This window comes from Chelonoidis abingdonii, chromosome 6, assembly GCF_003597395.2.
Source record: "Chelonoidis abingdonii isolate Lonesome George chromosome 6, CheloAbing_2.0, whole genome shotgun sequence".
NCBI classification, from domain to species: Eukaryota; Metazoa; Chordata; order Testudines; family Testudinidae; genus Chelonoidis; species Chelonoidis abingdonii.
Genome location: NC_133774.1, coordinates 92114963 through 92126262, shown reverse-complemented (window position 1 = coordinate 92126262; position 11300 = coordinate 92114963). Strand labels below are relative to the sequence as shown.

Here is an 11300-nt window from a genome sequence, read left to right as displayed (position 1 = left end):
AGTAGTGGGCTCAGGAAGTAACATGCTTTGCTTGTTATATACTGAAGTCTTCCAGTTATTGGATTTTATTACTGAACGCAGTGTATGGAAGAGAGATACACATGTTCCCTTCAAAAACAATCGATGCTTCTGTTGTTCATTTTCAACATTTGCAAGAGATGACAACAACTCTGATACCTGCCACAAAAAATAGACTATTTCTATACTGGACTCTGATGGCCCAATCCTGCAATAGAAATTGTGTCAACGACAAACATTTCCTTTTTAATTATATAAGTACCAGTCAGGGATGAGGATAATATTGTGCTAGGCACTGTCCACATATTTAGTACAAAAAGATAGCCCCTGTCCCAAATATCTTACAATCTAAACATATGATGAGAAGCAACTGGAGGCAATGTGTGAAGACAACAGTGGAATGATCATATATGGTATAATAAGCCGTAGTTGTGGTACTCATGACATTGATAATATTCTTATTGGGTTGCCTTTGTGTTATTCTGTAAAGATGCACATATAGCTTTTCACAATGCACAAGGTGTAATATCTGCTTTTTCTAGTGTTCATAATGGAGAATAAATCTCACTAATTGTTGAGTGCAATATCTCTAATTTTTCCACTTGATGACCTCATTAAAGAAACTGCCCCCAGCTGATTTTCAAATCTAATTTGCCTGGAGCAATATATAGGACTACATATACGAATAAGATCACCTGGGAACTAGGCTCTTAGTAGGACACTGCCTTGAAGAGGTATTAAATCCTAAGAATGTACTATTCCCCAGCACTCACATAAAGTAAGTTCCAGTGCAGATTTTCTTCTGGTTTCAAATATTTTTGTATTATATACCATTTTACATTGGACAAAACAGAGAAACTTTGAGACCTTTAGATATATACTTTTAGATGTAACTTGATTACACAACATCCTTAATGAGAATCCATCTCTCTATAAATATTGCAGGCAGAATGACCTTGAGGGTGCTAATGAAACCATGACTTCTTGGTTTGTTCAAATGACTTATTGGTTCAGTGCAGCTTAATTTGGTACTGTAGGGAGAGCTGCTTTCCACTTAGGTTTCAATGATTGATGGCCATAAAGGGGGAGATTTTTCAGTGGGGGGGTGGGGCTAGGCACCTAATTCCCATCGACTTTCAAAGGGAGTTGAGTCCCCAACTTTCCAAATGTGCTTTTGAAAATGTCCATCTAGAGTGATTAAATAATCTATTTCAGGAGTCGGCAACCTTTCAGAAGTGGTGTGCCAAGTCTTCATTTATTCACTCTCATTTAAGGTTTTGCGTCCCAGTAATACATTTACACGTTTTTAGAAGGTCTCTTTCTATACGTCTATAATATATAACTAAACTATTGTATATAAAGTAAATAAGGTTTTTAAAATGTTTAAGAAGCTTCATTTAAAATTAAACTAAAATGCAGAGCCCCCCAGACCTGTGGCCAGGACCCTGGCAGTGTTCGTGCCACTGAAAATCAGCTCACTTGCCACCTTTGGCACCTGTGCGATAGGTTGCCTACCCCTGATCTATTTGCATGACTCCTTTTGCAATTCATCAGGTATGTTACTGAACAAATAATTATTTAAATTACTATAGCACAGATTGAAAAATGAACATTTCAGCACCTGTGATAACAGGCAAACAAAATGTAATGAATAAAGGCCAAATGCACAGACAGATGTTTACTTTTTAAATGATAATCATTCTGACAATTTATACTACACACTTAGCCAGTTAATTACTTTTCTCAATATAGGGGAAAAGAGTAGCAGTTTAAATACTACACTAGGCTAATAGATATTAAGCTTTTAATGGCAGCCACCATGTTCTGAGCCCAAATCTTTTCTGCTCCAGAACCTAATTTAAGTGTGAATGTGTATTGGTGAATCATAAGAAGAGTGTAATCACTCATACATTGCACTCCATCGAAGAATAAACTATCTTCATATTCTGAAAATGCTATTATACATTAGAGGCTTTTTGAACACACAGCAATTTGATACTGTAGAAGTGTCTACTAAAAAAAAAAAGGGGCAAATAATAAAGCTACAAATCATTTTTACCCTAAAGTACTCACTTTGCAACTCTGAAAGAATAACTGTTTCTTCTCTTCACTGCCATTTGGTGACACATTACCCCTCATTTGACTCATTCTATCTACTTTGTGCTGAAAAAAAACAACGAAAACAACTTAGTTTTAGTATTAGCATTTACAGGGCCACCCAGAAGATTCAGGGGGCCTGGGGCAAAGCAATTTCAGAGGCCTCTTCCATAAAAAAAAGTTGCAATACTATAGTAACATGTATTTGGAAATGTAAAAAAAAATAACTAGTGAAATACATTCAAAAATAATTTGTAATAATTTGAAAACACACTAAATACATTATTTAAAAACATTAAATGCTTTAATGGTATGTATACATTTGAAATTACATAATGGGCTGTTGCTGGGTGATGGTGATGGTTGGTGCCAATGGGCTGTCGCTGCCTGGGGGTGGTGCTGCTGTTGCCCAGGGCTGGGTGGGGAGCTGGGCTCTGGGTTGGGGGGTGCCCGGCTCTCAGGGGCTGGGGGTCAGGGCTGGAGGGGATGGGGTCTGGGGGTGCCTGGCCCCGGCCCCTTACCATGCCGCTTACCCCCTCCCCCGGACAGTGCTGCAGCAGCGTGGTGTCTCCAGCGGGGCCTGAGTTCCCGCTGCTCAGCTGCAGCTCGCAGCCCTGTCCCCTTACCAGTTGAGACACCGGGGGATGGGAGAAGACAGAGGCGGAGGGAGCCTCTGACATACTCGTGGGGGCCCCTGCAGGGCCTGGAGAAAATTGCCCCACTTGCTCCCCTCCTGAGAGGCCCTGACTCTGGGAGCCCTTCTCACCGCTGCCTGGGCTCAGCTCCAGGGGACCCCGCCTCTCTCCCTCCTCCCTCAGCTCCTCACACAGTGTGGGAGCCCCTCTCGCCGCTGCCGCAGCCCAGGCTCAGAGAGAGGGGCTCCCGGAATGTGTGAGGAGCTGGGGAGGGAGGGAGGCGGGGCCCGGGATGCAGGGAGGGAGGAGGAGTCCTGCTGCTGCTCTGAGTCTCCCCAGGGCGGTGTGGCGTTTCCCCGAGTGGGTTGTGCAGGACGCTGCCGGGCTGGGCAGGGGGTGTGGATCCCGGCTCGCGCGCTGACAGGGCAAGTGGCTGCGCCAGGGCCAACTCCCGGCAATGCCGCCTCAAGCAAATAAATAAATAAATAAATAAAAAAGGGGGGTGGAGTGCCGCCCCTTAGAAAGTGCCGCCCCTCTCCAATCTACACCTGGCCATTAGACCAGACCTAGTGAGGCTCTACCTCTCTGCCAAATCTGGGTACATAGATAGTATTCTGAAGCGCTACTAGGCAATCCTAGCACTGCCTAGGACAAATTTAAGCCAGACACTAAATCCAGAGATTTCTTATTTAAAAGTTTTTAAAAGAAATCAAACAGCCACTACATTAAATGTTCAAATAGTATAAAAACAAATTGTGTGTGAATTCTCACAATGATTATCAATCTGCCTTTAGGGAAAAAATAAGAACATATTCCCTACTGGAAATCTCTTTTATCATGCAACCGAAAATACGGAGTTGCTAATAGGAGCCTCTGTACATTCAAACTCAACAGATGATGCCACTGCAGAAGCCTTTGCTTGTCTTTCCTCTGCGGTTCTATAACAGTTTATGATCTGGGCCTAATCTTACAAAAATTGTTCTGTGGACCATTTCCCCACCTCTTCGAGATCAGGTAACACCTTTGTGGCAGGTACAGCAAATGCTTACAAAGAAAAGTAGTACTAGGAACACATTTATAGTAATTTCAGTACTAGGAATGTGGGATCAGCTAGTTCACTGAAGACCAACATCAGGTCCTTCATGTGCCACCACTGATACATGAACCTCAATTTGGGACCTGCTGGTTTAGAGGCATGTACAAGGAGTTAACTCTTCAAATAAATGCCTATTCTTTCTTATGGTGGAGGCTTTTTCAGTAGCTGTGCCTATCAGTGGTAGTAGTTCTTTCCTGCTCAAGTCTCTTTGCCTTCATTCATTTTGTGGTGGAGCTGAAGCCTACAGGTTATATTGACAAAACACAATTACATGAAAATGAGAGAAAAAAATAAAATAGACTGTATAAACAAGTCAAGGATTATAAACAGATTGGTTCACAATCTCCAAAATGTATCCCCTTCTCTGGCAGTATGTGGCAGCAACAGAGCATGTGGGAGCCATACAAAATTCTTCTTCAAAGTCTGTCCAATTCATTACCCGTATGGTGCAGAGAGGAACCTCTTGACAATCATTCCATCACACTGTTTTTAAGCTGTGCTACATGGAAGAATCAATTCATTTCTTTAAGGAGCTATTTGATGACTTCCATTGGTCGGCGGGAGGAAATAGTGACAGGTTGTCTCCAGCTTTCATCATAGAAACAGATGAAGCTCTGGTTTCTGTATACAACACAAGGGCTTTCCACACATGGTAATTTTTGTGCTGCTGACATTGCGAACTAACTGCCAGAGCCCAATGCGCGTCTGCTCGCTAAAGGCCCCTCACGTGGATCATAACTGTATGAAGAACAACCCAAGAGGGAAGTATGTTCAAAAGCATCTTACTCCCTGGCCCCTCATCTCACTTCCATGTGGCACAGGTAAGAGTCACATGCAGATAGCTCTATCCCTGCACAGATCCTCTGCAGCAGGCTCTGAGCAGTTTGTAACTAACTTTCCTCAAACAATAGACTAGCTGTTTGCATACATGCTGCAGGGGAGCTGGAAGTAGGGGCACTGGGGTGCCCAGTACAAAGTAATATTCGGAAGCAAATGCATGGTTTCCATCATATATGGGGTTCACACTTTTGTTCAATGGCTTTCAGCATCTCCCACTATAAAAATTGTTCCAGCATCCCTGAATTGCTGTTACCATAGGCGCCAGCTCCGTGGGTGCTCCAGGACAAAAAATGAAAAAAAAATTAGTGGGTGCTTAGCACCCACTGGCAGCCAGCTCCCTCCCTTCCCCCCTGTGCCTCCCATCTGCCAGCAACTCTGCTGATCAATTCCTCCCCCTCCCTCCCAACACCTCCCACCCACCACAATCAGCTGTTCCATGCAGGAGGTGCTGGGAAGGGGGAGGAGCAGGGATGGGGCACGCTCAGAAGAGGGGCAGAGTGGGTGGGAAGAGGCAAGGAAGGGGTGATGTGAGGATGGGAAGAGGCAGGGCAGGGGTTTGGGGAAGGGGTGAGGGCAGGACCTGGGGAGGAGTGTAGGCAGAAAGAGGTGGGGCAGGGGTGGGAGCCTGTTACCATACAGATTTACTGAAAAAGATGATTTGGCTTCTTTGTACTTTGTTACCTTAGCCTGCCATTGTATTCACACGACTTATTTCCCTCACCTCAACATCTTCCCCTAGACTTCACCCTGGTGTGGAATACACATCTCCAACACCCACGGAAAGTAACCAGAAATTGGAGAGCACAGCCCATGGCAATCTGGGGGCTCTGGTAAGTCTGCTTTCTCTGCTTTACAGAAATGTTCATGTAGCTGATGCAAAAATCTGAAATTTCTTACAAAAAGTGCAGGAATAGCTGGGAGGCGCTAACCAAATTAATATGCACAGAAATTTTATCATGGTTTCTTCATGTGATTTTTCCTTTCTAATGCCAGGAAAAAATAGTTTTCTTTTTGAATGAAAACACATTTTCCTGACATGATGGAAAAATCCAGCACAGTCTGTGCTAGGGAAAGAGAACCAGAAAATGAAACGTGACCACAGGAAAGAAGAGGTTTAAACAAAGGAGAAGGGTTTCCCTGCCTACGCCAAGGGGAAAGCAAAAGTTAAAAGAGAAGGAACCAGTAAAAATGGTGAACACAGATTCTGATTTTAAAAAAATTCTTTGAATTACACTGCTCTACAGCCAAAATGCTTCTGAAATAAATGTAGTCAAACTTTACTAATTCTGGGTCACTGAGAACGAAAATGATGCTTAAAATTGTTGATTGGCTCTAGTCTAGCTGTTGGGCTCCAGACTACAGCAGTGGAACCTCCTGGCAGGTGATGTTAGGGTTTCCATGTTCCGTGACCGTCAAAAGGATCTTGTCCCATTCTTCTTCATGGAAGGTGATCTTGTAGCCTGCAACAACATCGATGGTGTGATGGCAGCCCTCAACATCGTTCACGATCCAGATGAGGGGTGGAGGGACTGTTCATTGATTCATCGAATACGAGTCTAAAGCTGTTTTGCTGCATATGGCAATATTTGCCATCAATTTCCAGTTGGTCATGCAGTCCATGGAAGGAACCATGACAACATGAAACACTTTGAGTTGCATAAACCATGACCAACACATGGCAGCTTGTGGCGATTTGAGGATTGTTGCTCTCTTGCTTGGTCTGCAGACTGGATACACAAGTACTGCTGTTTTCCTCGCGAGGGATAGTCGTGCAAGAGATTCCCACTACATCAAGAAAGACTGCCACCCGACAGTCATATGGAGCCTGGAGGAAAAGTGTTCAGCATCATCACTTGTTGATCAAGGAAGATTTTGTTACCACCCTTAACACAGCTGGGTCTGAATGAACTTTGTCAAGGCCCTGACAAAACACAAGCAGCTCAAGTTCCTCATCGGAAAATTCCAAAGTAAGTGAAGCTAAGATAAAGGAAGGTGTCTTTGTTGGTCCTCAGATTCGTGAACTTCTTTGAGATATGCATTTGACATGCACTGCGTGGCAAGGAAAGATAGCATGGAAGCCTTCCCAGTTAGTGGCAATATTTTCTCGAACAAGCAGACAACTACAAAGTTGTGGTGGAAAACCTCTTCAAGGCATACAAAAGCCTTGGTTGACATGTCATAAATACAATTTTTTGCACTCTCATTTAGATTTCTTCCACCGAATGCGGAGCAGTGAGCGACGAGCACGCGTGAGCGGTTTCATCAGGACATTGCAACAATGGAGAAACGTATCAGGGCAAATGGAGCCCATCATGCTTGCAGAGTATGCTGGATAGTGACAGAGAGATGCTCCATTTAATGAATACAAGAGACAAAGCAAGAAGCGCCGAGTAACACTGAATAGGACTAAACTATGTACAATAGTTTTTTTGCCTTATTGTTTTCATAATAAATTTTATTTATATAACCCTTTGCTGATTTTTTAAATGTTACACAAACAGGACAGGTGATTATCATGTAAGCAACCATAAACACATGAAAAAACCTAGGTTTTACAATTTATGATAAAACTTACTACATCTACACAATATACATAGACATAAATGTAAAAACTTAAATATCTTAAACAGAAGCCAATCAGTTTATTTAATTGTCATATTGAATTCAGCACATCAAATATATAATAATACCACATTTTATCTTGAAGCAGATGACTAAAAATTTAGACCAGTGTTTAACAAGGACATGCCTGATTTAAAATACAAAGCAGGACTTTGTTTTGTCAAACATCTTTTAATGATCAGATGGTGGGATGGATTGCACCTCAGCAAGTTCGCAGATGACACTAAGCTGGGGGGACAGGCAAATATGCTGGGAGGGTAGGAACAGGGTCCAGAGTAACCTGGACAAAATCGGAGGATTGGCCAAAGAAATCTGATGAGGTTCATAAGGATAAGTGCAGAGTCCTGCACTTAGGACAGAAGAGTTCCATGCACCACCTACAGGCTGGAACTGACTGACTAAGCAGCAGTTCCGCAAGAAAGGACCTGGGCAGATTAATAGTGGACAAGAACTGGATATGGGTCAGCAGTGTGCTCTGTTGCCAAGAAGTTAACGGCATATTGGGCTGCATAGTAGGAGCATTGCGCAGATTGAGGGAAGTGATTATTCCCTCTATCGGCATGGTGAGGCCACATTGAGTACTGCATCCAGTTTGGGCTCTCACTACAGAAAGGATGTGGACAAATTGGAGAGAGTCCCGCAGAGGGCAACAAAAATGATCAGGGGGCTGGAGCACATGACTTACGAGGAGAGGTGAGGATGGGGTTGTTGGTCTGCAGAAGAGAAGAGTGAAGGGGGATTTGAATAGCAGCCTTCAGCTACTGAAGGGCGTTCCAAAGAGGAATGGAGCACGCTTGTTAACTTAGTGTCAATTATACAGCTGAACAGAGATAGTGGATATTTTATAACTCTGCTTATATAGGGCCTGATCCTTCTTCTATAGGATCAGTGGCCAAATAGCAACTGATTTCCATAGCAGCAGCTTTAGGCTCTTCCTGTCCTGTACTAGAAATGGATTTTCAGGGACATGGATTTATTTTTCTGTGTTTCTACTATTATTTATTTTTGTATATCTTCACAATCTCCTACCTATCAGGTGCTGTTATGCAGTACGTAATCGGAAGACCATGCAACAAAGTACACATATCTGGAATCCTTATTCACCTCACCAGCACTTTGGTCATCAGGTAGTGATATTCCCCCTCGCACCTCCGCCCAAGTACTCTGACAGTTACATATGTAGTGTATTTCTAGGATTATCATTTTTCTGTTCATTCATCTGTCCTCATGAGAACTATGTCTTGTATTCCAAGGCTTGGGAAGCTTCCTTGATCCATTTATAAAAAATATGAACACCATACTAAAAGACTTATGAGATTCTGATTGAAGAAATGATATTTTCATTTAAGTAACTGAGATTAATACAATGGAAATTATATTTTTCCTTTTTGTGTTTCAACCAATTCCCATTTCATTTCAGCTCCGGATGCTGCAACTACTGAGGTTAAAACAGAAGGATGCAGTGGAATCCATCCTCTCTGCTGATTATTCCCACAGTGACTTGTAACACTCCATAATGCCTGACTGTATTAAGCAATTGACTCCCTATCATGAAATTCCAACTGCACAAATTATATTTTATGTGATAATATTCTGTTCATTTACTCAGTGTTTAAAATGCAAAATCATAGAATCAGAGGACTGGAAGGGACCTCAAGAGATCATCTAGTCCAGTCCCCCTCATTTGATTTTGGTGGAGGAAGAGGGTATGTATCCAGTACCTACCGACAATACATTTACAAGCACTGCCCCTCAATACTAAGCCTGTGCTCACATGCATTTTTTTTATCAGGTTTGTGATCCCTCCGACCCCATCTCATTACCTGTATGTGCACCCAGACTAACTTCATTCTTGGATGTACACCACAAACAAAATTTCATGTGAATGATGAGACTAGGAACAGGCCATTTGAATTAGGATTACCAAAACATCCTGCCCCCCCCCCCCCGGCTCTAAAATTCAGGCCCCTGTTTGGTGGAATACGTTAGTCAGTTATTAACCAGGAACAACACTGAATTCTTCTGAAAAAAGTCTAAAAAAAAAAATAAACTGCTTGTTGGACTCCCTGGCTTTGCAGGCTGAACCCTCTGCATGTCTGCTCCCCCCGAGGAGGAAAAGAAAGGAAAAGAAAAAAGACTCCCTGGCTTTGCAAGCTGCCAAAAGGAATAGTGTGTCTTTTGAAAATGCTGAGCTCTGTGCTTCTGGTTCAAAATGATCCCACTGCTTTGCAGTTTGACCTCGGATTGGTAAATGCTGCCACTACCCAAGTGAGGAACGCCTATGAGAGCCCAGAAGGCACAATTCGGAATACCTTCCTGAAGCCCTTTCCTTCCCGCTCTGGAGAAGAGCTGAGAAAGGAAAAGAAAAGAAAAATAAATCAGCTGCTGACACCAGCTAACTAAAACTCATGTGTACAAAACTCTTAAGACACAAATGTACAATCGTGTTCTCAAAATAGGTAAATTTATTAAAACTAATAAAATGAGAAACACCCAACACTCTTGCAGCCATCGGCGGGCTGGGCCCCTTGCTGGCCTTGCGGCCATCCCTTCCGAGAGGCACAGCCAATACCAGAGCTGACCAACCTGCCTCAGGGGACCAACAGGACCTGAGATGTAATTACTGTGAGCAGAGGGGCCACAGATGGGCACAGTGCCAATAGCTCAGTGACAGGATGAGCAAACCGAACCCTCACAGGGTTAATTGCGTGGGAACCCCGCCGGAGGAGGGGTTGGCTCCCCAGGCAGGAGGGGCTGGCAGTTTAGCAATGGCCCAAGAGAGAGGAGTCTCCCAGGCCAGCTCCTCAGGGAGGCTCGATGCTCTGGATTTAAAAGTTCTCAGTGTACAGTGTGGGTATGGGGCATCCCGTGAGAAGCAAGTGCCTCATTTCCCTGGAGGTGGATGGAAAGCAGGTCACTGGGTAGTGGGACACGGGCGCTGAAGTGATGCTGGCCAGCCTGAGGTGGTGGCCCCAACACCTACCTAACCCTGACAGGCATGTGCGGACCCCCAGTTAAAGTACCCATGGCAAGGGTACATCTGAAATGAGGGGCCAAGGAGAGGCCCAAAGGATGTGAGGATGCAACATCAGTTCCCAATTAAGGTGCTGATGGGGGGTGACCTGGCAGCCCCCAGAGTGGCCTAGTCATCACCTGTAGCCAGAGCCAGTGAAGGGCACTCTGCCCTGACTCCGGGGGCGATGCCCTGCCGGGGGTGCAGGTCCCTATCCTGGTGGGAAAGGAGTCACCAGGACAGGACTTGGTGGGTCTGCGGCCTTGGACCCAGCCACTGAGAGGGAGCAGGTCCCCATCCCTTTTCCAGCCACTGAATTCCAGGCTGAGCTGCAGAAGGATCCCTTCTTAGAGAAGCTAAGGGAACTTGCTGGCTACTGCATGGTGAAACCCCTGAGGGAAGGCTGCTGGGAAAGATTCCTGTGCGACTGTAATGATGCTGGTTCTAGCGGGACCCAACTGAGAGTGCCAATTCAGGACAAATTGCTTAAAACAGGGCAGTTACAGCCCAGGGCTGGGGGTTTTCTACCTCTAAGGCAAACCAAACCAGCCTGACAGAGAGGACTTTGGTTTTACCCCACTGGCTAACCACAAGTCACCCAAGCAATTCCCTTAGACACTCCAGTTTCCCAGTATCACCACCAGTGCCATTTGTTATGGGGACAAATGGTTATGAAAACCAACACCCCAGAAAAAGAAAAGAAAAAAAAGTTCTCTTGATCCCAGACCCATGTCAATATACTAATCAGATCTTACCCACAAATCATGCTGTTGCCAATCCTTTAGAATCTAAAATCTAAAGGGTTATTCATAAAAGGAAAAATATATAAATGAGAGATAGAATTGGTTAAATGGAATCAATTACATACAGTAATGGCAAAGTTCTTGGTTCAGGCTTGTAGCAGTGATAGAATAAACTGCAGATTCAAATCAAGTCTCTGGAGTACATCCACAGCTGAGATGTGTCATCAGTCCTTTGT

General features: G+C 44.1%; 1 long non-coding RNA gene across 1 annotated transcript in view; it reads right to left on the bottom strand.

Moving 5' to 3' along the window:
• Positions 1-2109: 2109 nt before the first annotated feature.
• Positions 2110-11300, bottom strand: part of LOC142047059 (uncharacterized) — a 12431-nt gene continuing 3240 nt past the window's right edge. The window contains exon 3 of the long non-coding RNA XR_012656203.1: positions 2110-2181. This is a non-coding gene — a long non-coding RNA (uncharacterized LOC142047059). The remainder of the gene's footprint in view (positions 2182-11300) is intronic.